The 26958-nt window shown below is 41.4% G+C and overlaps 1 long non-coding RNA gene across 1 annotated transcript; it reads left to right on the top strand.

Annotated features, from left to right (window-relative positions):
• LOC139030388 (uncharacterized) lies at positions 1-26958 on the top strand. Its single transcript, XR_011482753.1, has 2 exons — positions 1-220; positions 25967-26958. It is a non-coding gene; the product is annotated as an uncharacterized lncRNA (long non-coding RNA).

Below are 26958 nucleotides of genomic sequence, written 5' to 3'. Positions count from 1 at the left end.
AATGGACATGATACAGCGTTTATAGGAGGCATTGCCTCATTACCGGGAAAGCTGGATTGACCAGTTGAGTCCAGCCGTCCATGCTTGCCAGGTGATCTGTCTTTGGAAAAAGTCGTCCTGGAGGTTTCCTCAGTTGATCCGGTTTGCTGGTGAGTTGAAGTAATTTGGAAAGAATCCAAGATGAGAAGGGAGATTCAGGGAGACAGGCTGAAGAATCTAGGTGAGAACTATCTGCGGAGCAGTTAAGGAGAACCCCTTAATGGGAGGCTTCATTAAGGTAGAAGCGGAGGGTGGGGATGGGGGGGAGGTGGGTGTGGGGGTTGAGGGTTGGGGCGCAGAGGATCTGCTGGAGTCAGAGCTAGTGCGGTAGACAGGGCGTGGCGTGTGAGCCTGGAGCTGCAGAGGTGCCATCACCCTAAAACTCGGGAGGGGCCTGGGAAGGGTGGCCCGGGGCGGGGGTGGGGTGGGGAGGTGGAGACATGGGAGGGGCAGGATTGGGAAGGGACAAATGGGAAATTGCTGGGCTTGGCGGGGTGGGGCTCTCCCAATAAATCATCTGCAGTGGTTCCAGTTGGCTTGAATGTCTTCTTCTCTGGCGGCTCTATTATCAGGGCCCTGCTTCCTTTCTCTGTTGTCTTTAATCTCTTATGACTCACTTAGGCGGCCAGAAGGCTTCACGCCGCTGGCGGGGTGAGTGGCCCAGAAGCAGCTGAGTCTATTTCTCTTGAGCAAGCACAGGATTGCACCTCTCTGGGACACGGAAGATGGTATTGGGAAAGGGACAGACCCGATATCGGGGTGGGACAGAATTATTACTTGAATTAATTATATTTCAAAAATGTGTTGCTCATGAAATGATGTGCATACCTAAGTAGTATTTGGGGTTTTATGATTAAAATGTTTGTATTCAGTATTTATAGCACTATGTGGCTGAAATGTAAGAAATAGGAAAGAAGAGGAGAGAGAACTTCTCTGGGGTGAAGAGTGAGACTTTGGTATAAACTAAAAGTGAAAAAGTGAATGTGTCAGTTGCTCAGTCATGTCCAGCTCTTTGGGACCCCATGAACTGTAGCCTGCCAGGCCCCTCTGTCCCTGAGATTCTCCAGGCAAGAATATTGGAGTGTGTAGCCATTCGCTTCTCCAGGGGATCTTCCCAACCCAGGGATCAAACCCATGTCTCCTGTATTGCAGGCGGATTCTTTATCATCTGAGCTAACTAGGGAAGCTCAATATAAGCTAGAACCCAGTTCAAATTCCAGCTCGTCTGCTTAGCCATGTGGCTTTAGAGGCAAGTGGCTTAACCCCTTTAGAGGGTTTTTTTCCTCACCTGCAGAAAGTGAAAAGTGATACCTATGAGGAGGTGTTATGGGGATTAAATAAAGTATATAGCATAGCCAGACACAACAAATGACAGCTCTTGCCACTAAGTTTTACCTTAGATGCTTTTTCTTTTCAGTTATCTCAGATGTCCTTTCAAAGTCACTGAGACAGGAGTGTGATTTGTTTCACAGAGGAAGGGCATGTGGCTACACTTGTTACACTATTTGCTGGAATCACAGAGCTGCCTGGTAGCAAGGCTAGCACTAAAGTTTGAATCTTTTGACTTCCAAACCCAGTGCCCTTTGCATGTACAATGTACAGACACGAGGAACTAGGAATCAGGACAGCTGTTCAGTATTTACTCAGCTTGACTTCTTAGCACGATGTGAAAATTATCACATGTTCCACTGCCAGGAAAGGAAGTTGTTGGGCTCAGTTGGGGGTGGCCATTTGGGCTTGACAAGCTTTTTATAGATCCTCCATCCCTGGAGGATCTGAACATACAGGACAATTTCCCTGCTTCACTTACAAAGGGTGGGGGTGGGTGGGGATGCCTCAGGAGATACGTCTACAATAAAAGTGGTATTAGTCGCTCAGTCGTGTCTGACTTTTTGCGACCCCATGGACTGTAGCCCACCAGGCTCCTCTGTCCATGGGATTCACTAGGCAAAAATACTGGAGTGGGTTGCCATTTCCTCCTCCAGGGGACCTTCCCAACTGTACATAAAGGAGACATCATTAATGTGCATTAGAGAATACCCCAGGTTAACCTGTTATAGAAAACTGTCTCTTGAGTCTTTAAATTCTATACCGATTCTACACCTCTGGTGGGCCAATTGCTTGTTTCTTTATTTAGGTTTTAAGGTGAATGACCTGGGCTATTCGTTTCCATCAACCTGACTGCGAATCTAAAGGCACAGTTGAAATGTCTGTTTTTCTTGCTATCCTCAGAAGAGATTGCTGCACATCTACTCTATGATTCTCATTCTTTTCAGCTTACAATACAAATAACTTATTATTTTTTTTGCAACCTATGTCTTATAATAAAGCAGAGATGAAAAATTAAATGGAAGAAAGTTCAGTTGCCATATAGGCTTCGAAAATGATTTGCTGGTGGTAGTTTTTAAGCTTGATTCTAAATAGATTTATGAAGAATGGCACTTAGAAGATATGGTTCAAATTTTGCTAGGTATCTTGAAATTATAGGCTCACTCTCCCTAAAATTTCAAAAAGCATAGAGCTTAGGCTCTTAAGGATATAGCAGTGATTAAAGCTTTCATTGTCATTTCTAAAAAGCAACACTTCATAGTTTTCTCTCTCCAATGGTTCTCTAATATACTTGTAGAAGGAAGGCAACGGAAAACTGAGAATAAAAATAGCTGAGCTCTCCGCAGTTGGGCTTCCTGCTTACTTTCCCTGTTCAAAGGAAAGAGGAGACACCATCTTGCAATAGAGGCTTCATAGACAACTGGGCTTCTCCAGCGACAGTTGGCATTTGATGTCTACAATAGAGATGTCAAAGACGGGCAGCTGTGGGAGGAAGTAGGGGTGGGCTGAAGGTGTGGCAGCCTTTCTTGCTGCATCGGTAATTGTTTTAACAAGCAGACAGTTGCTTGCAAGTTGCCTGCAGGAATGGTCTCCTTTTCATGAAGTCTGCACTGGAGTTGCTGGTGGGTGCTCCCAACGCCAGCTCACTGCTCTGCTGCCTTGGCTCTCCCCACCCCCTTTCTCACTCCCCCCTCCCCCCAACCCACCCTCCTACACGCCCCACCCCCTCACCCCCCTAAGATCCCTCCTTCGAGGCAGGGCTCACAGCTTCCCAGTTCAGCACTGTGTCCCCTCATCCTAACTCCAGGCCCAGCAAACAGCTGTGCAGGCACTCCATAAATATTTGTTGAAAGGGTAAAAGTATGCTCAGAAGCATAATTCTACAGTTTGCAAAGGCAACTTCTCAGGGAAAAAATGGCGCTTATGAGCAGAGCTTTCCAGCAAATTGTATTCTGCCATAATACTACAAGCATGCATATAATTATTTCTGTATTTCTTGTTTTTGCATGATACTAATTATTTCTGCAAGATCTGAGTGTTTGCACCAATGTACAAAAATGAGCACTCTTAAACATAACAGTAGATGGATCCTGTTTAAAAGTTCTGACAGTTATGTTCTAGAATTTAAGGACTTGATTTGGGAACTTCTGTTTTAGACACAACATATTGTGGAAAGTGAAAGGAAATATTTTACTTCCCAAAAAAGGAGAATACGAGCATTTTCTAAGCATAAATTCAATGAACACTGTGTTTGGTCTATACATGATAACATTTACAAATAATTTCAAGACATGTTAAGAAACTGATTTAAAAAGGAAACAGGTAGGTAAACTTAGGGCAAAGTGCCTTTCCTGGCTATAGAATATACATTTCCCTAAAATACTCATAATTTGTAACTGTAGATGATTTTACTTCAGAAAAGTATATTTTTAAGACAGTGTGTCTGGAATATTACATCCAGTGCGTCAACACTGGTTTCTCTTGCTGTGTATTCTGTATTTTTATGATATCAAACATTCTCACGTGGGGAAGCAATAAAGGCATTTTTCTTGCCAAGCTACAGGTCAAGGGTAATGTAAACAAAACTGTCAGCTTTTATATAAGAGGCTTCCTGAAGTTTGCAGAGTTTAAAGTTCCAAGACAAATCCCATGGTGTCTAGGTGAGGGCTTTTGATACAGATAGAAATCTCTAGGAAGACATTATGGAATCCCTCAATTATAATGATTGACCCACCACCACCGCCCAGCTGAGAAGTTGCAAAATGCAATAAAGTTATTCCAGATTATCTCAGCCAGCAATCAGGACTTTCACCTGCATTTAGTGCGACCTTGGAAGACTAGTGGGACAAGGTCTCAACATGGAGGAGGTATGGGCTTGGGTGCTTGAGAATTTTATGTAGATGGATTTGCATAGAAACCATCACTAGCAGGGGAGTTTACCTGGAAGTCCAGTGGTTAAGACTCTGCGCTGTCAATGCAGGGGGCACGGGTTCGATCCCAGGTCGGGGAACTAAGATCTCCCATTCCATGTGGTGTGGCCAAAAGACTAAAAAAGAAGAGAAGAAAGAAAGGACAGGAAAGAAATCATCACGAGCGGGACACCTGGGAGAGACCTGGAGGCTGATGGCTGCTTCATTCTTCAGAAAATGGGCACAGGCAGCGAGCCAGCAATAGAGCCTCCATTCCTCCATGTAAATGTTAATCACACCCCTCAGTCTTGCACTTTATTATTAAAGTCTGATGCATACATTCCATACATGTGTCAGACGTTTTAGATTTTATATAGACCGAAAGTTTTGCTTTGGGAAGGATTTTTACAAGGTGGGGTACATTTAGTAAATGTGTACTTTAATTTTGACCAAAGTACTCATTTCATACCTCAGGATGGGTTTAAATGTGCCAACAGGATCATTTTTGCTTGGTGCGAGAGGTGGCGTGTTTCTTTGACGTGCCAACCCTGAATTTGTCACCACTTTGTGAGCTGTGAAATGAAGTCAGTTGCTGATGAAAGGAACAAGAGAAGCCAGTTGGAGTCTTGGAAGAAAATCAAGTTTTATCTGCTTGTATCAATCTAAAAGTCCAGTGTCTCATTTCTGAGCTCTTCAGAGCAAGGAGACATTTGGATTTGAAGAATAAAAGACCCAAAAGAGAGAAAAGGAGGAGGTGGTGACATCAGAGCTGCTTTAACGTCAAGAGAGGAAATCTTAGATCTGTACAGCAGGGTCAGTGGGCCAGAGAGAACACTTGGAATGGAATTGTCTTTGTTTTCTTTGACATGCAATATTATATTAGTTTCAGCTGTACAACATAATGATTGGATGTTTGTAAATATTGCACAAGCGATCACCCCAAAAAGTCTAGTTAACATCTGTCACCGTACATAGTTATAAATTATTTTTTTTTCTTATGATATGTTCCATTCAGACCTCAAATGACGAGTCTAGAATCTCAGCTGTAACTTCTTGACTTTCTGGGTGTTGTCTTAGAGCCAGGCCACCTCTCCTGGAACCTGCCTCTGCCCTGTCCTCCCTGGTCCTTCTTCATGTGCGTCCTTCTGCAGCTCATTGGAATTGTCTCACTGAGGGCAGTGTATTGCCAAGGTCTGAAGGTAGGCTTGCAATAAGGAAAATGACCCTTGTTGAATGACTCTAAGGGAAGTGAGTTTGACTTTCATTCAAAGTAAATGAAAAAGTGGAGACAGAGGAACCAAGATCTTGTAGCATTTACTCTGATGAAGCTGTTACGGTGAAGAATCCACCTGTCAATGCAGGAGACACAAGGGATGCAGGTTCGATCCCTGGGTCAGGAAGATCCCCTGGAGGAGGAAGTAATAACCTGCTCCAGTGTTCTTATCTGGAAAATCCCACGGACAGAAGAGCCTGATGGGCTACAGTCCATGGGGTCACAAAGAGTTGGGCACAACTGAGCGACTGAGCACACACAACACTCTAAATAAAACTCATGACTATTTCTCTTTTTATTCTCTATTGTGGGACTGATATCTATATAATAGCATTTATTAGCAAAGGAATGGAAGTGGGTTATTCAGGGTGCAAGAGAGTAAAGGCGGAAATAATCTTCAAAGGTTAAGAAATGGTTTGTAATATTGCCACCTGAAAGTCTAGCAGTCCCTATTTAATATTTGATCTACAACCATTAACCAGTGGAATGGAATGAAAAGTAAATATCCTCACAGTTCAATTGAAAGGCATAAGAGAGCAATGCAAACATTTAGACCATTTTATCACAGGTAATATTTTTAGATTGAAGGCAATCTAAACAAGGTAAGATTCTGTACTTCTAAAACAGAATGTTTCTTTTGAGTGGTAGTAGCTTCATCTGTAGTTTGTGAATTGTGTCTTTTCCCAGGATGATAAGTGAGAGAGAGACCAAAGGAAGAAAAGCAGATGAGTGTTTCAGTTGAGAGTATGCCAAATACAGTGATTCACGGCGTCCTAATCAGACAGGCATGACATCTCACTTTAAAAAAAAAAAAAGGTTTACTCCACCCATCCTGGAAACTGTTCTTTGCCCAAGCTCAGCATACTGACAACCACTTTCTAGACATGTCACCATGTTGTTCTGGATTGGCAAAGAAATTATATGAAAATGCTGACCAAGTCAGCTTAAATCATTATATGACTTTACTGCTGGCTCTTGTGATAGATTCAGCTCTGAATATGGATTTTTTTTTTAATTCAACAACTAATCTCATTTATGTATGGCTTTTTTATTTGCTCTATATTTTTTTCTACAATTTTATATGACCTGTACACTTTTGAAAAAATTGTAATAAATGCTTCTACTTGCATTTCTTTTTAATGTCTAATTCTCTGGGATTATATAGGTTAAGCAAATTTATGACTTAAAGGTTTAAGAATCATGTCATCTATACCTCTCATTTTATAGATGAGCAAAATAGAGGCCATATCTACTGTCACCCAGGATTATCTCCTCTGCTAATACTCTGATTTTTAAGAACAGCATTCTTTTGTGAGTTATATAAAATGAATACACACTGCAAATTATTACTAATGAAATCTGCAGAAAGATTAGTCATTTGAGTTTACATTTATGGTTTCCCCAAGATGGCAGTGCTTCTGAATCACCTGAGAAATCAGAAAAACAAAGCAAGAAAATAAACAGCTAAGGGATCCAACACAGACCAACTGACTCAGGTTGGTAAGGTTGGACCCAGGCACTAGTATATGATGAGAAAACTCTCTGGGTGTTGCTAAAGTGATGAATATGGATCCACTGTTTGAGAAATAGAGGATATTGAATAGGCAACACTTTGCTTTCCAAGGCGGTTCAAGTATCTGGCTACTTAAGGAATGCAGCTGTAAAATTTTAGTCTGGTGAAACTCCAATAGTTTTTAATTTCAGGCTGATTCTTTCCAGGATCCTTGTTGTCACTGTGTGATTTCTAGCTTCGGTAAGAGAACCTCTGAGCTTAATGAACAGGCATGTCCACTTAATTTTCACTGAGGATTTTACAACTGACTCTATCACCAAAATACATCTTGGAATATTTTAAACTGAGAACTCAGTGTTTGGACTAAATTCTGAATAAATAACCCAATAGGAATTAATGAATGGTGCATTTTTAAAAATAGTAATATAAGGATGTCTATGAAAGAATAACATAAAAAAAACAAAAAACAGAAACCACAGCATCTTAGGCCAAATAATTGACTTAATGACATTAGGCAAAATCACAGACCAAGCTTGATGTGTAGAACAGTGGTCCCTAACCTTTTGGGCACCAAAGACTGGTTTTGTGGAAGACAATTTTTCCACGGACTGGTTTGGGGGTGGGACTGGGGCGAGATGGTTTCTGGATGATTCAAGTGCATCATAGTTATTTGTGCACTTTATTTCTATTAGTATTACATTGTGATATATAATGAAATAATCATGCAACTCACCATATTGCAGAATCAATGGGAGCCCTAAGTTTGTTTTCCTGCAATAGATGGTCCCATCCAGGCATAATGGGAGATGGTGACAGTAGGTTTTATGCTCCTATGAGAATCTCATGCCACCCTTGATCTGACAGGAGAGGGAGCTTAGGTAGTAATGTGAGTGATGGGGAGCATCTGTAAATACAGACGAAACTTCACTCGCTGGCAGCTGCTCACCTTCTATTGTGCAACCTGGTTCCTAAAAGTCCATGGATCAACTGGTACCAGTCCATGCCCCGGGGGATAGGGACTGCTAGTGTAGCGGATATATTTCACATAGGATTTTATAAACCCCAGTTTTCTAAAGTCTTTTCCATTTACTTCCTAATTGTGCCCCTTTTCATCACTTCAATGAGCTACATAATTAAAAGACCAAAAAAGATGTTCCTAATGGTGTCACGTTTTGATGATTCAAATAGGCTTCCAAAGACAGTCATTAGTTATAGGGGACAACTATAGCCTTCTCCCCTTAACACTTTTCCACTATCCTGGGAGCAACACTTCTGTTCTTCTGAAAATTCATCTTCCTTTCCTTTTAAGCTATGTGTTCAGAGGATGGTATTAATCATAATATTCTTCTCACTAAGACACAGGGGTTGACACATGGCTTAAGAATATGGGCACAGGGTCTCTTTGGAATTGATTAAAATGGGAGTTAAGAGAAGAAAGCCTTCTCACCTCTGCTGGTGAAGGCACGGGATCATCTTCTGTGGGAGAACGTGAAGGCAAAGGGAGGGACTGGAAATAGGGTAGGAGGGTTGGCAGGGCTGGAGTCCTTGTCCCGTCATCCCATGAGTCTCCTACCCAGCCTGTCCACCCTGTTTCTTTGTTTTGGTGAATCAATACGTTTTTATTTTTGGTTTCAAAACCAGTTTGGACTCCATATATGTAATTTGCAGCCAAAAGAGTTTTAAAACAATAAAAATTCAGAATACCCTTAGGATTTGGGGAAAATTCACCTTATTTGACTTTCTCATAGAATGCACTTGTTGAGTACAGAGAGGATGGCAGAGGCAAATATATTGGTGGCTGTTCTCACAGAAGTTTTCACTGCTGGCTATTTTCTAGAAAAATAAGAAGCTCAAAACAGCAACAACAAAAGCCAAGAGAGGAACAGTACATATGAGAGTAGATTTCAACAGTTATTACTAAATAATATTTTGTATTTGGCATAACTGCACTGACATACTTCAGTTTCCTATAGACTAAATTTAATGCCATATTGTGTATTATTATTTTTTAAAAATATTTGGCCATACCTGCAGCATGTGGGATCTTAGTTCCCTGACCAGGGATTGAACCTGCACCCCCTACATTGGAAGTGCAAGCCTCAACTTCTGGGCCAACAGGGAAGTCCCCCCTCCCTTTTTAAGAATTTTTGGTGTATTTTAATTTCAAAATACCAGTGATTTTGGGAAAAGCTTCCCAATTAAGTTAAATTTATTATTCATATAGTTATAAATTCCAATAGAAGGTTAGGTGTGCTTTTTTTTCAATTCAAACGTATTTTATCTATTGGTTAATTATAATACAGATTTCCCTGGTGGTTCATGCTAAATAATCTTCCTGCTGATGAAGGAGACACAGATTTAATTCCTGGTCCAGGAAGATTCCCTGGAGAAGAAAATGGCAACCACACCAATATTCTTGCCTGGAGAACCCCATGAATGTAGCATGCTACAGTCCATGTTGTCACAAAGAGTTGGACATGACTTGGCAACTGACCAACAAAATAATATAGTAATAAATAATATTTTATAAAAATCTTCTAAATGATTTGAAATGATCCATGTTCTTGCCAGAGTCTGTCACTTTCATCACATTTTTAGCTATAATCTCAGTTCTGACTCTGTTTGACCTAACATATGAAATATTTTCAGACTTTCAAGCAACAAAGTAGCCCAAGATGTCTAATGTTCTGAACAATAATTATAATAGTTTTTAATGCTGTTTTTTTATTAGCTTATCAAGTTCCACTTGTCATATTTTCTGTCATGTTTATGTATTTTGTGTTTTTATTCACCATTGCCCTGTTGACCCAGAATTGTAGTCTCTAGAATCAAGAATTTGAGTCATAATCAAAGATCCAAAGCATTTTTAGAGTTTGCCTAATGCCATGTGTCTTGCCTCATGAGAAGACAGGAAAGATACTGTAAAGCCACAGGTGATGCTGACTGCAGTGTCATTGTGTAGTAGAACAGGAATGGGAAAATCTTGATTGTGGCTGCGTTTCTAGTCAGTAAAATGCCTGCTGAATATTTGAAAGTGCTCAGCATTTGAGATCACAACTGTGGGAGAGTCAAAATGTGTGTCAGGCATGGTCCTTTTGAATAACAACACCCAAAAACAAGACTAAATTGTACTTTTGACTGAAAGGTCAGAAAAGGAAAAATACAGGATAAAACAGTTTGTTGGAAAATACAGGAACTGTAAGGTACCAAAATGTATAAGAACAGAAAAAAAAAGAAAGGGGCCTTCTTAGTACTGAGCTAAGCCCTCTCTGAAGTGGAAGCCTGAATAATACCCCAATCAAATGATTAACCCACCCATATTTGTCCTCAGTGATGGCAAGGAACTCAGTAGCTTGTGGGGACACTCATTCCATCCTGAATAATGTACAGTAAGTCCCCTACATACAAATGAGTTTCTTTCCATGAGAATGTTCATTCCAAGTCCAGCAACGTTAGCCTACAAACCCAACTAACACAATCGGTTATATAGTGCTGTACTGTAATAGGTTTATAACAACAAATAAAACATTTTTAATCTTGCAGTACCATACCTTGAAAAGTACAGTAATACGGTATAACAGATAGCATACAGGGGCTGGCATTGAGTTAACAGGCAAGAAATAAAAATATTGTGCTGCTGTATTCTATATGACTTCACTTTCACTTTTCACTCTCATGCATTGGAGAAGGAAATGGCAACCCACTCCAGTGTTCTTGTCTGGAGAATCCCAGGGATGGAGGAGCCTGGTAGGCTGCCATCTATGGGGTCTCACAAAGTCTGGACACGACTGATGCGACCTAGCAGCAGCAGCATCATTCTATACAGTACTGTACAGTTAACAAAAGCACATGTGCTCATGTGACAGGGTACACCAGACGTGTGACCTAACTTAAGTGATTGAACATGCAAACATACATTTGCATCTTTGAAAGTTCGCAACTTGAAGGTTCATATGTAGATGACTTACTGTAATTAGAAGGCTCTTTCTTATATTTAATTGAGATTGATCTGAAGTTTTGGCCCCATCTGGTAGTTGGGCCCCTGCCCTCCGCCGGCAGATATATCTGAAGCCTTGCTAAGAGTTACTAAGCTCCTGTCTGCTCATTTTCAGTTCAGTTCAGTGGCTCAGTCGTATCCGGCTCTTTGCCACCCCATGGAATGCAGCACGCCAGTCCTCCCTGTCCATCACCAACTCCCGGAGTTTACTCAAACTCATGTCCATTGAGTCAGTGATGCCATCCAACCATCTCATCCTCTGTCAGCCCCTTCTCCTCCCACCTTCTCCTCCCACCTGATACCTTGCCCAGTATCAGGGTCTTTTCCAATGCGTCAGTTCATCGCATCAGGTGGCCAAAGTATTGGAGTTTCAGCTTCAGCATCAGTCCTTCCAATGAATATTCAGGACTGATTTCCTTTAGGATGGACTGGTTGCATCTCCTTGCAGTCCAGTGTTCCTCCAAAAAAGGAGAGTTAGGGACCTTGAGATTTCTCGGAACAGAAAATCTCTGTGCCACTGATGACTTGATAAGGTGAAGAAGATGCTTCAACTCTTCAACATTTCTTTAGAATAGAATGGTTCTTAGAAGTTTCTTTTGGTGTGACAAAGGGAAAAGGGAAATGAATAAACTGAGATTAGACCTTCTTGAGAGAGATATGCCTGGCCCTTCGGAGGGTGTGTGGAGGCAGGGGGAAGGAGGCACTTTACTTGTATTACTGCATTTAAGCCTCATAACAGCACTGTAAAGTAGATGACATTACTCATATTCCTTATGAGAAACTTAAGGATTAGAAAGGATAAGCAGAGCTGAACATTCTCTCTTTACTCATTGAGGCTGTCTATTTCCTTTCTTCTAAAAAAGGATCTTTACACGTAGAACTATGCACTGAGGTTGAAGTGATCTTTGTGATCATATATGTTCCCACCTAATCCAGAACACTTTTGAAGTTGATGGAAATTAATGTTATTATGCTGCAGTAATGGGTAGAGACTAGGACTGTCTGGGGGTTCTGGAACTTGGGGTCAACATAACATAAAGTCACATCTAAGCCAACAGGAAGTCCTAGCCAGGGGCACTGTAGGTTAGGGACTTGATCATAGTAATTCCATCTTTCATTTCTAACTTTCATGGGACCATCTCCATGCACATTATAAGAAAATATCTTCTTATATCAGCATCCACTCAAGAAATTAAATGTTTTAATTTGTCCAAGGGAAACATTTTCACCTAAATCTGCTTGAGTTGCCAACAAAATTCCAAACAAAAGAGAGCTTCTTTAACTCTCCCAGGACAGTGGCTGGGATGGAACTCAGTTCTGCCTGTCGTGGTGCCAGCCCACTTTTGGTTTCTCTTTCACTGGGTTTCCCAAGGGTTGAACACGTTGGAGCTGTTTCCTAGCTCTTTTCTCTCTCTTGTACAATTGCTATCAGTACACATCTCAGGAAAAGGTGAAATTAGTATTTATAGAATCCAATTGAGATTCCTGATGAAAGATGATTTGTAAGATATTATTATCATCAACAGGCCCTGGGATTGTATCTTTAGGGTTATTTGTGACACTCTCTCAACATGAACACCATCTGAAGCAAGGAACCTCAAATATCCACTTGGTGTATCTTCTAATGACTTTCATTATTTTGCATTAGCAAATGCTTAGTCAATTCATAATGACAAATGCTCTGTGTGATCGTTACTTAACAAGAAACTAAAACTTGTTCTGCATGCACAGATAGACTGAATCATATTTTGAATTGGGATAAGCACTAAGAATACAAGTAGAAACTTGTTCAATTATATGCCTTGGAAGACCCAACTCTCAAACAGAAGTAGACTCTGATGTTGTCAGCATTATCCCAAATGATTCAAGATTGGATAAGCCAAATTAATAGAATCTTGTCCAGTTTTACTTCATGCCTGTGTGTGTGCATGCTAAGTTGCTTCAGTTGGTCCAACTCTGTGCGACCCTGTGGACTGTGCTGTCTTTCAAAAACTTAACAAGTCTCACAGGGAGCTCAAACCCGGTGCTCTGTGATAACTTAGCGGGTGGGGTGGGGTGGAATTTGGAAGGCAGGTTCAAGAGGGGGGAGACATATATATGCCTATGGCTGATTCATATTGATATATGGCAGAAGCTAACACAGTATTGTAAAGCAATCATCCTCCAATTAAAAATAAATAGAATATTTTAAAATTACATCATAAAAGGTATACTGTCACTTTATGTTAAAACTAAAGAATAAGTTGAAAATGATTATAGTCTGTCAGTTATTATGCAAATTAAAGATATAAAATTATAAAATTCAATGTGGAAAAATGATTTGACTATTCAGTTAATCTCTTTTCCTTAGTTTCCACCAATGTGCAGATTTGGAGCAGCATTCTTTGGCTCAGTTATATTTAGGATGATCTGAAGTGTCCGGGTACTAGATTAAATGGTAGAATTATAATACAGTGCTTAATGTAGCAACAGACATTTATGTTTACGGACATTTTTTCTTGCTTGGTGTGTGAAAATATATTTTAATCCAAAAAATCAACATCAAAATACTTGATCCCAAGGATGTACTGTGAGACACTTAACACAATCATTTCGTACATAAGTGACAAAAGATGCTTTAGAGCACCTATGTGAGTGCAGTGTGCTCAGTCGTGTCCAACTCTTTGTGATCCGATGGACTGTAGCCCGCCAGGCTCCTCTGTCCATGGGATTTCCCAGGCAAGAATACTGGAGTGGGTTGCCATTTCCTCCTCCGTTAGAGCAGCTACAAATACTAGTAAAAGATATTACAAGAGGAGACTAATGGATTTTTGATTTTGTAAAGTTATTTACCTATAGATTTATTAAGGTTAGGTTAGTTATACTAATCTTTTTGAGGTATACCTTTGGCTCTCTTTCATAGGAAAAGAGATTTTTTGCATTTTCCAGTCCGTTTATTTGCTACATCAAAGGAACACTTGAGCCCTAAGGTGAAGAAGCTCATCATTTACGTTGCGGTTCTGTACCCAGGAAGGCTTCCCTTAGTGGCTCAGTGGTAAAGAACTCACCTGCCAATGTGAGATGTGGGTTCGATCCCTGGGCCGGAAGGATCCCCTGGAGAAGAGAATGGTACCCACTCCAGTATTCTTGCCTGGAGTATCCCATGGAGAGAGGAGCCTGGCCAGCTATAGTCCATGGGGTCACAAAGAGTCGAACACAACTGAAGTGACTTAGCACACAAGCTCCCAGGACTGTAGACTCTAGGTAAAGAGACCCCTTTGCAGTTATTTCAGTGCTTAGACACTCAGTCATATCCGACTCTTTGTGACCCTATGGACTGTAGCCTGCCAGGCTCCCCTCTGTCCATGGGTATTCTCCAGGTAAGAATACTGGAGTGGGTTGCCAAGCCCTCCTCTAGGGGATCTTCCTAACTCAGGTATCAAACCCAGGTCTTCTGCATTGCAGGCGGATTCTTTACCATCTGAGCCACCAGGGAAGCCCCACTGCTAACCAACACGAAAAACTCACCCGCAAAAAGTGGTCAAGCAGTGGTTTGCAACCTGTAGTTTGAAATACTGCCTGAGGTTCTTGCTCAAAGTGCATTTTCCTTGATCCCTCCCCTCCCCCCACCCTAGGACACAGTCATCTGATCTGGAACCAGATCAGGAATATCAGGTTTACTGAGCACCTGGGTGTTTCCCAACGCTTGTAATCCAGATGCCACTCCAGAACACACCTGCAGGTTATCAGTGACTAGAACAGCAGCTGGAAATGTAAGACGGGTGTGGCTAAGGTAGCAACAAAATGTTTCTCATAGCCTGGGCCAGCCAGGGTGGAGATCCACAGGGATAGAACCAAAACTGTAACATTTCATTTTCTCGCTTCCTTTTCTATCAGCTCCTCCCTCAAATCTACTCTCCACCCATGGGCCCTTCAGATGAGATCCAATTTCTCTTCATTTTTCTAGGATGATAACTGCTAGGAATTTACAGTAAATCCCTTTCAAAGGAAGTGCTTTCACCATAAGAGGGTACTCCTGAAACATATTCCTCATCAACTGCTCCACTCTTCGTTAGAGAAGTTTTGTGTAATAGTTGAAGCCAGGATTGCTGGCTTGTTGTTCAGTCGCTAAGTCATGTCTGACTCTTTGCAGCCCCATGGACTGCAGCTGGCCTCCCTGTCCAGTACCACCTCCTGGAGTTTGCTCAAGCTCATGTCCATTGAGCCGGTGATGCCATCCACCCATCTCATCCTCTGTCGTCCTCTTCTCCTGCCTTCAATCTTTCCCAGCGTCAGGGTCTTTTCCAGTGAGTCAGTTCTTCGCATCAGGTAGCCAAAGTTTAAAATAGCACAAAGAAAATGTTAAAGTTGAATAAGTTTTACTTATGATTTGTTATATTTAAGCCAGTGGGCCAGTTTTCTGGGCCTAAATACCTGGTGTGAAACAAATGAGGCTTTAAGTCTTGGATTTAAGGAAAGAAGTGTTCCTTTTACTAATCTTCAGGAACCATTGGCTCCTCTCTATAAACATAAATAAATCCATACTTAGGCATAATAACCAACTTAAAGAAGGCAGGGGAGAACTGTAGAAATAAGTGAGATATCTGTGAATGAAGCGGAGTGTCTCCTATCAATGTGTAAAACAGTAATAAAGAATTATTTCAAAAGATACACAGAAAGCCATTTGACAGAATTTGGCAACTATTCCTAATAACCTTACTGTAATTTTTTAAATGAGGAAGATAAATACATTTCCTTAACTTTAGCCAAATCCTCCCAGCTTAACCTGTGAGCTCACATTTGTCTGCTGTATTGCCTCATCTGTGTCCCTACTGGTGGTTGACCATCGTCATGAGGGTATCTTGGCCTCTGACACCAGACCTTTGCCTTAGGAGAAAAATGCCCTTGTTCAAGGATATACTTTGATAAGTTTGTTGACATGAAGTGAGGACTTGAAGCAAAGACTGGGAAGAGTTAAGGAAACAAACCCCCTAAATGGATAAACCATTCTACATTAGAAGTAAACCTGAATTTAGAGGGGACTAGAGAAGAGATCAGAGCAGAAAATAGAAAAGGAAAGACTAGAAAGCAGAGAAAAGAGAGGGAATTCACGCATGACCACATGGGTTGGAGCCAGAGAATGACAAAAGCTATCAGGCGTTTGAGTAAATCCCAAAATTTTAAAAAGAAGCATTTTTAAATTTTGTGATGTTTTGTCTTCTTGTTTCTGCTTCCTGGCTTCTCCTACCCACTCCCTCATCTCTCCAAACCTCCAGGAACCCCTGGTGTGCCTGTGCGTTTATGTCGGGGTTGGCACTGTGGTCAGTAAAAGGCTGGGACAATGGGGCTGACTGGACAGACTCACAGAAAGCGTGGCCAGGGAGCTCCACGTGCTGAAGAGCAGAAAGCACTGGCAGCCTGTGGATTAGCGGAGGGGTGTGGAGGCGCAGCTGCAGGGTCGCCCCGACTCGGGAGTGGGCAGTGCCACCTTCTTCCTTCCCCATTTGATCAATTTTGTAGATCCATAATATTCCAACAAGTATAGTAAGATAATATTCCAACAAGTATAATAACATCCACAACAGAAAAAGAGATAGAAAATTAGAAAAATTGGAAGGGAATAGAGAAAAATTATTGCTGTTTGCACATAACATTTTAATCAACATACTGGTGGTGGTGGTTTAGCCGCTAAATTGTATCTGACTCTTGCAATCCCGTGGACCGTAGCCTGCCAGGCTTCTCTGTCCATGGGCTTCTCCAGGCAAGAATACTGGAGTGGGTTTCCATTTCTTTCTCCAGGGGAACTTCCTGACCTAAGAATCAAACCCGTGTCTCCTGCACTGCAGGATCCACATATTACCGTGCGTGAAATTAGTAAACAACCAGTAGAGAGTTGTGTATTGATGCTTCACGGAAATCTCTGTGAAACACATCTTTATAATTTGTTTTTTAGAAACATTTATAGTAGGCTGACTACAGTTCCAATATAGAATATAGGTTTACTCATTCTTATAAACTCTTTTGTCTTATTATAGGGCTTAAGTTTAACCCTCAAGGTACTGTGAACTCTAAATACAGGGTCTTGATAAGTTGAAATGAATGCCCAGAAACTAAGCAACACCGCCTAGTATTTCCATCTCAGTGGACAGTGGAAAAAATAATTAAAAATATACTTGTTAAAATGGATGATAAGGAAAAGGAATATGTAAATCAGTATATTTTGGATATAAATGATTATTAAAATCTCTCTCACTCTCACACACACACAGAAGCATACACACACATGGGGTCCAGGAGGTACCTGTGTGTGAAATAGACAAAGGAGCTCTTCCTTTTGGCAGATACAGCTTCACACCAGGGCACACAGTTGATGTGAGGAGACCATGGCCAGCTTCCACCTCCCGCTTGCCCTTCCCCGGGTCCCCCTACTCAGAGATCAACCCAAACAAACATATACAGCAGATGTGTGGAAAGAGAACTTATTAGTAACCATAAGAATAAAATATAATATGGTTAAGGATGACTTGAATAAGATATATGCATCATCCATATGAAAAAAATTCAAAACTTTACTGATACATATAAAATAATAAATTGAGAATCATAGCTTGTAACTAAATTGGAAGATTAAAAGTTTTAAACACATCAACTGTTGATGCAAATATTGACAGATTTTGGAAACTCCAACTAAAATAGTGTGTTCTGCAGCAGAGGCTCTGGGGGATGTAAAGGGTGTTTTTTAGATTATAAAACTCTTTTTTATTGTTTTATTGATTTATTTTTTATTAGAGGATAATTGATTTTCAATATTCTTTTTTAATTTCTATTTTTATTTTTTTATTATGAGTGAATCTGAACTTTATTTATTAGTTTACTTTAAAATGATTTTCATTGGAGTATAGTTGATTTACAATGCTGTGTTTTAGGTATACAGCAAAGTGAGTCAATTATAAATATGCATATATCCGCTGATTTTTAGATTCTTTTCCCATATAGGTTATTATGGAGTACTCAGTGGGCTTCCCTGATGGCTCAAGCGGGTAAAGAATCTGCCTGCAATGCAGGAAACACGGGTTCGATCCCTGGGTTGAGAAGATCCCCTAGAGGAGGAAATGGCAACCCATTCCAGTATTCTTGCCTGAAAAAAGCCCATGGACAGGGTCATAAAGAGTCAGTCATGACTGAATGACTAAACCAAACAGAGTACTGAATAGAGTTCCCCGTGCTTTACAGTAGGTCCTTACTAATTATCTATTTTATTTTATTCACTATTGACCCTTTATTGACCACAACACAATCCCACAGAAATATTCACCCTCTTCAGCTCTCCAAGTCTCAATAACTGCCTTTGAAATGGAGAAATCTTATAAGCAGTAGGGAAAGGAGAAAGGAGGCTGAAAGGGTGAGTATTTATGACAAATAGATTGACGCTATTCAGATGGTAAGATGGAACAAATGCTAGCAGATGGGTCTAGATGTCATTGCTTACTTTTGCCACTATTATCACTATTACCATCATCTTTCATTCTGAATTTCTCCAATCGTCTAATCTGGTTTTTGTGACAACGCTGACCAGTTAGCCTAGCCATTCATCCCCACCCAGGAGTTCATGAATATCCCTAATTCAGGCTCCTCCTTCCTCTACACAAAGTGAAAAACTGGGTACACTGCTCTTGGCCTTGCCCTTTGGGAGGATTTCCCTTCACCAGCGCGGCCACCCCCGAGTGGGGCTGTAATGTGGCCACAGTCCTCCTACAACTGGCTCTGACATAGTGTGCTGACTCAGCTGTGAGCCAGGGGCTTTTATTTCTAATCTTGTTTTTGTTTTTGCCCTGTTTCATCTGTGGATCATAATTGATGCCCATGAGGCTATCTGTGTTAATTGGGGAAGAGAACAAGAATACAAAGGAAATAGGGGCCACAACAGTCAGGACCACCTAATCATATCATGTACTTGTGTTTTCTGAGCGTTCTTGGGATCCATCCCAAAATTTCAGTTTCCATCAGCTAATAAATTTTTCATGTTCTCACAAGTAAGACCAAGGTCTTATTTCTTGGTGGATTTTATAATACCCAGGTTATTGATGGAAAGACTCAATTGCAGGGTCCTTCCTCAAAGAGACCCAATTTACCTTTCAATGAATGGACTCTGGGTCTATAAGCTCTCTTCCATCTGAAAACTGGATGAGGGACCATGAATTTTCTGTCCTGATGACTATCAGTCTTTTGCTCACCATCTTTTGATGAAGCTTATTTTGACTGATTATCTCCTTCCACTCTGAGAACACCACAAACTGTGGTCCATCACCACAGATACCAATTTCTCCAGACCTTAATAATTGTCATTCCAGCCTTGCCACTCATTGTAATAACTGTGTCATACTTAGCTCTAGCCTCTGCCATTCTGGAATGTCATTACCATAGCGGTAATGGTGGCAGCATCTTTTACAGTAAACTCCAGCCAAAAGGGGACAAGCACTGTCAGTCTCAAAGATGCCAGTATCGTTGCACCAGTGTAGTCCTTACTTCCTTGTCTAAGTAGTGCCATGTAGGCCTTGGGACTTCCCAGATGGCGCTAGTGGTAAAGAATCCTCCTGCCAATGCAGGAGACATAAGAGATGCAGGTTTGATCCCTGGGTCAGGAAGATCCCCTGGAGGAGGGCATGGCAGCCCACTCTAGTATCCTTGCTGGAGAATCCTATGGACAGAGGAGCCTGGTGGGCTATAGTCCATGGGGTCTCAAAGAGTTGGACATGATTGAGCATGAGCACCATGTAGGCCTTCTCAAGGACATAATCAGATAGTGGATTCTATCATCTCATATAACACATTCATTAAAATATTCCCACCTCCCAAACCTTCTAATCCTCAAACTTCAACATTGCCACTTCATTTACTGTAGGTCATTTCCGTATCCAAATGCCAAGGAATATTCTCAGCAGCATATTAGGAATGGCTCCAACTGTTCTTGTAGACATTAAATCCCGAGCCACAAGGGAGTATTATCATATCAAATAATTCTTCCTTGAGTGAAGCAGCAGAAGTAGCAAGAGTGTTTGCTGCTCAGTCGTGTCTGACCCCACGGACTGTAGCCCGCCAAGCTCCTCTGTCAAAGAAAATTTCCAGGCAACAGTACTGGAGTGGGTAGCCATTCCCTTCTCCAGAGGATCTTCCTGACCCAGGGATTGAACCTGGGTCTCCAGCATTGCAGGCAGATTCTTTACAGTCTGAGCCTTTCTTAACCAGCTTTATATGCTACCTTCTAAAGCCCAACATCTACTCCTACATGTGGTCTCAAAGTTCCTACCTGTATAGATAGACAAGCTCTTTCAGTTCCTTTGGTGTGTAAGCTATTTCTCCCCACAGCAGAGATTGTATTTCTCCATAAAGCCCTGTGAGAACTGTGATACTCAATCTTATATGTCAACTTGGCTAGGCTATGGTGTCGGTTGTTTGGCCAAATACCAGTCTAGATGTTGTTGTGAAGGTATATTTTAGTTGTAAATTGTCAGTAGACTTGAAATAAAGCATATTACCCTCCACAATATGGGCAACCCTCGTCCAATCCACTGAAGGATTTAAGGGTGAAGACAAAGTTTCCTTGAAATGAAAGGAATTCTCCTCAAGGCTGCAACATAAAAATCCTCGCCTGAGTTTCTAGTTTGTTCCTCAGCCGGTTTTGGACTCATGTTGAACACTTTCATAAATTTGCAGCTTGCTGGCCTGCTGTATAGATTTCCAAGTTGGCAGACCTCACAATCATCCAGACCAATTCCTTAAAATAGACCTCTTTTTCTCTTTCAGTCTGCATACACACACACACACACACACACACACACACACACACACACACACAGAGTGTTTGATATATATTTTTTCTGTTGGTTCTGATTCTCTGAAAACTCTAACCCAAACCCAAACTTGATCATAGGTTTGAAGGCAATGAGAAGAGAATGGGTAGATTTGGAAAGAGAATGCTTATTCCCAGGAAGGCCCACTCATCTTAAAGTTTTTTCTTCGAGGGATACTATATTGTCTATTGTCTTGGCTTGGGTTCTCCCAGTAGCAAAGCCTGAGGCAATGTAGACTCTTAAGTGCAGGTTACTTATTTGAGGAAGACAGAGTAAAGGATGGGAGAGAGAAAAATGGGGGAGGAAGAACCAATACACGGGGACATTACTGGGTTGATCACCACTGTAGGTGACTGGCCCTCAATCCCATGTCAATTTCTGAGAGGCGTTATGAAATATCCCCTAAAACTTTTGAGAATAAAAGGGAGAACTACTTCTCCACCAGTTTGTGTCCTCCGTTGTTTAAGATTGTGCATATTTGGGCATCACATGTATTTGCTTTTGTTGTTCCATCACTAAGGCATATCCTAATTTCTGCAACCCCATCGACTGCAGCATGCCAGGCTTCCCTGTCCTTCACTATCTTCCAGAGTTTGCTCGAATTCATGCCCATTGAGTTGGTGATGCTATCTAACCATCTCATCCTCTGCCGCCCTCTTCTCCTTTTACCTTCAATCTTTCCTAGCATCAGGGTATTTTACAATGAGTCCACTCCCAACATCAAGTGGCCAAAGTATTGGAGCTTCAGCTTTAGCATCAGTCCTTCCAATGAATATTCAGGGTTGATTTCCTTTAGGATTGACTGGTTTGATCTCCTTGCTGTCCAAGGGACTCTCAAGAGTCCTGTCCAACACCACAATTTGAAAGCATCAATTCTTTGGTGCTCAGCCTGCTCTGGTCCAACTCTCACATCTGTACATGACTACTGCAAAAACTATAGATTTGACTATACAGACCTTTGTCAGCAAAGTGATGTCGGCTTTTAAATTTGCTGTGTTTGTCATGGCTTTCCTTCCAAGGAGCAAGTGTCTTTTAATTTTGTGTGTATTTACTAATCCCATAATGAACCTTGGAGCTGGTCACCCAGAGCCACTGGAGGGGTAAGATAGTAACCCAAACATTCTGTTCTCTGACTTTAACCAATCTTCTGGAATTCAATCCACTCTCTTTCTTACTTTTATTTGACCAGTTTTCCAACTTGTAATCTTTCTTCCCCCAATTTCTAATCCTTGATTCTTACAATTTGTCCATTCACAGGGCTCTACTGCTTCCAAGTAAGTTCAAATCTTATCTCCATGACTTGCTGGCTCTCTGACCTTAAACTCTCTAGGCCTTAGTTTTCTTGTCTATAAAAATGGGGTAATAACAGTACCAACTTTATAAAATTGTTATGAGCATGGTTTGAGATAATGCACATAGAGCATTTAGCAAGGTCTGATACATAGAAACTAGTCAATAAATGACAGCTAGTATGACTATGATGGTAATTATAATAATGATGGGTATTTGTCTAGCTCAGGCACTACAGTTCATCACTCACTTAATTTACTCTCTCACCTTTTGACCCTTGGGTTTCTGCTGGTCCTAACCAATAAATGTCAAATTTGAATTTATGGTCTCTTCATCTTAGTTGGACTTTTCAAGTATAATTACCAAAAAAGGAAGATTAGGGCTCGTACTTACTCATCTTCTTAAGATGAGGGTAGGGTAAGTCTACTTTTTCTACACAGTCATTGTGTGCCTGCTCAGTCATGTCCAACTCTTTGCGACCCCATGGACTGTAACCCACCAGGCTTCTCTGTCCATGGGATTTTCCAGGCAGAATACTGGAGTGGGTTGCCATTTCCTTGTCCAAGAGATCTTCCCAACCCAGGGATAAAACTTGCATCTCCTGCATTGCAGGCAAATTCTTTACTGCTGAGCTGTCAAGGAAGACCTTTCTACACAGTGGTCACTGCAAAGTCTTGCCCTTTGCAGTTGACTTTCATTATCTCACCTTTCTTTTTTTTTTTTGAGTGATGTTCTTACTTATTTTGAGCAGAAACTTGAATCAAGATAAGGACCTCAAAACCATCCTCTACGGCATCTTCATCCATCCTCCCCTCCTTTCCTTTAAGCTCAGAAGGCACTCTGTATCATTATCTAAATCTAAGAGTTCAACATTTGCTCTTGCTTCCTTGATCAACGCACCTGTTGCTACCTACAGGTGCCAGTCAATGTATAAGACCCTGTCCCAAGAGCACTCTGTAACCCACTGACTGCTGGCTTTCCATTTCTGCTCTGCCACTTTCTACTAGTGTAACATTTGGGGAGTTATTTGGCTACTGGATTTCTCAGCTTAACCTCTATGAAAATGGAAAATAATAATAATCATCACACTGGGTGGTTGTGAGAAGAAGTTAATGTCTGTGAAGTGCTCAGAACAGGACCTAGAACATCATATGAGCTATATTAGCAATAGTTGTTATTGGAACCTCCCTAGCAGTGCAATGGTTAAGGCTTAATCCACACTCTCAATTCAGGGGATGCAGGTTCAATCCCCAGTCGGGCAACTAAGATCCCTCATGCCGCACAGTGAGGCCAAAAATCGCAAGCTATTATTCTTCTTGATGCAGGGAATACATCTATTGAGAGACTTCATGGGAGGCAATGCAAAGGTGAGGGATCCCCTGTCCCTGCCTTCTGGCATGCGAGCTAGGAGTTTAGACTCCCTCTCCTGGGGATTTGATACCTGAGCAAGGGAAACAAAGGCTGAGAAGATATTCCTTGCTATATCAGAGGCTTCAAAAGCCTGTGAGGGTGACAGTGTTGTGTCCTGTCACTGCAGGTGGCCATCCTAGGCAGAAGCATCCTGTAATAGGGTCTTCAGTGCACTTTCTCAGAGTGATGTCTCCCTGGCTCTTCCCAGTTTTCTGAACCTGGTTCATTAGCTTTTATGCTGATTCTGTCATGTATGTCTTATTGCTTCATCAAATTCCTTTTCTGTGATATTAACTGGTGTTCCTTTCTCTTGTCTGAAGCCAGGAATCCTGAGAGCTTACAGGGATCACTGCTGAATCTTAAAATTCTCTCTTCCCTTGGGAAGACAGCTCTCCTTTGTTATTGTTCAGTCACTCATTTGTGTCTGACTCTTTGTGACCTCATGGACTGAAGCACACCAGGCTTCTCTGTCCTTCACTGTCTCCCGGAGTTTGCTCAAACTCATGTCCATTGAGTCGGTGTTGCCATCCAACCATCTCATCCTCTGTCATCCCCTTCTTCTCCTGCCCTCAATCTCTCCCAGCATCAGGGTCTTTTCCAATGAGTTGGCTCTTTACATCAAGTGGCCAAAGTATTGGAGTTTCAGCATCAGTCCTTCCAATGAATATTCAGCGTTGATTTCCTTTAGGACTGATGGGTTTGATCTCCTTGCTGTCCAAAGGACTCTCAAGAGTCTTCAGCCCCACAGTTTAAAAGCATCAGGTCTTTGAGAGCCTAAATTCATCTCTGAGAAATGAATGTAATGCACGGGATGCACTGTATGTTCCACCCTCGATCTCTTAGCCTTGCCTTCTCTTGTTTCGCTCTCAGATCTGCATGTTTCCTGGCTGACTTAACACAGATACAAAGGGCATCTTGCCTCCTGATCATACAGAGTTTTTTGCCATGTCCCTTCCATATCCCCATCACACAGGTTTGGAGTGACTTTAAGTCCTAAATAGATTATTGCTCAGAAAATGTCATTTTAATTTTATAATATTTAAAACAATGGCATGGGTTATAAGCAGAATTTAAACATGGATACCTCCATGTTGTACATGGAGGATAATTGGGAGTTTATATATTATGTTGTTATATTATCTTTAATAGACTTCTAGTTTATAACGGTAGGAGTCATCTTTTTGAAGGAAATTCTCCCAAGAAGCCTAGCAGCTACTTTATTGGAATGATTTCATAAATAAGTTTCCTAAGAATATTGTTTGACTCTATTTATTAATGCAATTCCACTAAGTTGCTATGCTAAAACTAGAGTTTAATATTTAATATCCTCAATAAAATAAAAATAAATCAAATGTTTTTTATTAAAATGTTCTCTCTCATACAAATGAAGAGGTAAAAAATGAAAACAAAAACAGAAACTTTGCAACCTTATATCAGGATGCTGTTTGCTGTGAAATGTACTTGCCTTTAGATTTATATATGAATATTTGAGGGACTCCCCTTGTGGCCCAGTGGTGAAGACTTTGCTTTCCAATGCAGGAGGTGGGGGCTTGATTCCTGGTCAGGGAGCTAAGATATCACATGCTACCTGACTCACAAACCAAAGTATAAAAGAGAAACAGTGTTGTAACAAATTCAATATTTAATCCAGGTAACTGCAAGTTTCACAGATTAAGCAATTCATGTGCAGAGAAGTGTTTTAACTCAACGTACACAAGTGTAAGAGGCAAACCTACCCCTTAAATGACTAAATGGCTAAATGACATTACCTATTATTCTGAATGGGGTTTTCCTGATGGCTCAGACTGTAAAGAATCCACATGCAATTCAGGAGACTCAGGTTCGATCCCTGGGTCCAAAAGATCCCCTGGATGAGGGCATGGCAACCCACTGCGATATTCTTGCCTGGAGAATTCCAGGGACAGGGGAGTCCAACACGACTGAAATGACTTAGCATGAGCGAATTACTCTAAATGAGAGCGTTATTGCAGGAGCTCGGCCATGTTCCCTATCCCTCTTCTTCCTTTTTCTTCTATATTTATCTCTCTCCTTTTTATGCTTGAAAATAATTTATTTACTTATTTGGCTGTGCCTGCATGTGGGATCTTCAATCTTTGCTGCAGCAGGTGGGATCATTCGAACTCTTAGTTGCAGTGTGTGGGATCTAGTTCTCTGACCAGGGGTGGAACCTGGGCCCCCTGCGCTGGGAGCACAGAGAGAACCCCCAGGGAAGTCTGCTGCTTGAAAAGAATTTTTAGGACTCTGCAACAGATTTTTCGGCAAGGAATTCCAAACTCAGAATACAAAAGCCTGTAAATTTTTCCTAAAGAGACAGAGAAATAGTCTATTCATCATATGCTTCTTCCCCCCCTCCAGGGAAACCCCAGCACAGGGGAAGGAACAAAATCTGTGTGCTGAACACTGCTGGACTCTGTGGATACGATGATCAGCAAGGCTGCTGGGTCCTTGCCCTAACGGAGGGCACACTCTAATGGAGAAGATAGACAAAGAGGCAAAAATAAATGAGATACAGTGTACAATCATAATAACTGCTAAGAAGCAATCAAAGAAGGGACTGGCAGAGAAAGTCATTGGGATCTTGGGATCTGCTCTGTTAGGTGGCCAGGAGAAGCTCTCTGAGAGGAAGATACAAGCTGATTCATAGCTTCCCAGGTAGTAAGGAATCCACCTGCAAAGCAGGAGACTTGAGTTGGATTCCTGGGTCAGGAGAATCCCCCAGAGAAGGAAATGGCAGCATGCTCCAGTTTCTTGCCTGGGAAATCCTATAGACAGAGGAGCCCAGCGGGCTACAGTCCATGGGATCACAAAAGAGTGGGACACGACTGAGTGACTAAATCACCACCACCGTGGAAAGGGGGATGAACCAGGAGTGAACTAGCTGCTGAGCAGGAATTCGAGACAGAGGGATAGGGCATGACCAAGTCAAGGCAAGAACGATGACTTACCTGTGTGGTCTCCTGGGGACCAATTAATTTCTCAACACCTAATCCTGTCATTTTCTTTTTTATGCAACAAATATTTATTTGTTTCTATGTGGGAGGCATAATTCTAGTCAATGGGAATAAACAGTCCCTGAACAGAAAGAATTTATCGTTCAGGAAGGAAAACTTGTCAGTCAACTGGAAATGACTAATCAGAGTAAAAAGAGGCTTTATATGAGAAGCATACCTACTACCAATTCACGTGGGGGTAATGAACCAGGAAAGGTTTGCCTACACAGGTAACGTCCAAGCAGACAGCTGGGCACAAGGGGAATTACATATCATTAACAGGGCATGGAAACACAGGGGGTGTAATTGTCTCCTTTCATTGGATTGGAAGAGTTGAATAAATGACTTCAACATCTC

The sequence above is a fragment of the Odocoileus virginianus genome, chromosome 22, assembly GCF_023699985.2.
Source record: "Odocoileus virginianus isolate 20LAN1187 ecotype Illinois chromosome 22, Ovbor_1.2, whole genome shotgun sequence".
Taxonomy (NCBI): Eukaryota; Metazoa; Chordata; class Mammalia; order Artiodactyla; family Cervidae; genus Odocoileus; species Odocoileus virginianus.
This window is presented reverse-complemented; position numbering and strand designations above follow the sequence as displayed.